The following is a 1,250-nucleotide window of genomic DNA, read 5'->3' on the forward strand; positions in this document are numbered from 1 at the left end:
TATATATATATATATTTATATTACGTTCATATAATTGTTTTATGTTGTTATAAATATATGTTATAGATTTATAAATATAGTTGCGTTTTATAGAAAAATATTCAAGTAGCAATTGGTGTTTGCACTGCAGCAAAATAATTACATCGCACTCATGTTTGCCATTCAATTGCACTAAAACGGTGGTAGTCATTAAGAAAAATGTAATATGTATGATTTAATGAATGAGATTTCATCTAGATAAAACGCATTTAAATCGACAGAAACTAAATAAAAAATTAATATACAGAAACTTAGGAGGCCTGCAAGGTTTGATACGACAAATACGAGAAAAACGATCGTAAAGATTTGTCGATCTCATCGTCGATAATTTGAAAGAGGATATGTATGAAAAATTAAATTAATTAAAAAGACAATTTCCGTCACACTTGTAAATATTCTACACACTCTTAGGTATAGATTTTACTATTCACACTTGTTTTCAAACAAATTGTTGATCGTTATTTATAGTCCACGTTACGACTATCTGCATTAACTTCCTCTTAGAATCTATTAAATGAACTCTATCTAAATACTTTTATTGTGTGTATAAGGTATATGTTGTGACAATTGTATAATACTGTTGAAAAAGAAAAACGAAAACTTTTACGTAGTAAAATATATATATATATAAAGATTGTAGCAGCACGATTTTATCTATTAACGGGATCGAAAATCGAATGAATATCGCCTTCTATTTGATACGCGTTTTTGCCGGGAAACTTGCTATTACTCGAGATACATAACAAATGTGCAATATATATTTACTCTTTTAATTCAAATATTCCAAGAATGACTCTGCAAAAAAATTATACTATATATAATAGTATTTTGCAAGCCGTACATTAACCGACAGATTCTATCTAACAGAAAAATATATTATTAATAATTTTGCGATTCTATTTTTAAGTTTTAGACGTCATTCTCCCCCTGGTGAACGTATAATTTGTCACCTTCTCGACAACTGAAATACAGTTTATGAGATATCGGAGGAGTGCCATAAATGACATTTCTTGTATCGATCATCACACACATCGATGTTTTGTGGACAACCAGATATTATATAATATGTTATAAAGACTGAAATAAAATGTCTTACGCACGTAGCGACCGATTCAAGAAGGCACTTTGGATACGCGTGTGCGCGTATTTGTATTATAAATTATAATATAATTATATATAGTCACAACTATATATATATACATATATATATA

The sequence above is a fragment of the Atta colombica genome, unplaced genomic scaffold (genome assembly GCF_001594045.1).
Source record: "Atta colombica isolate Treedump-2 unplaced genomic scaffold, Acol1.0 scaffold224, whole genome shotgun sequence".
Taxonomy (NCBI): Eukaryota; Metazoa; Arthropoda; class Insecta; order Hymenoptera; family Formicidae; genus Atta; species Atta colombica.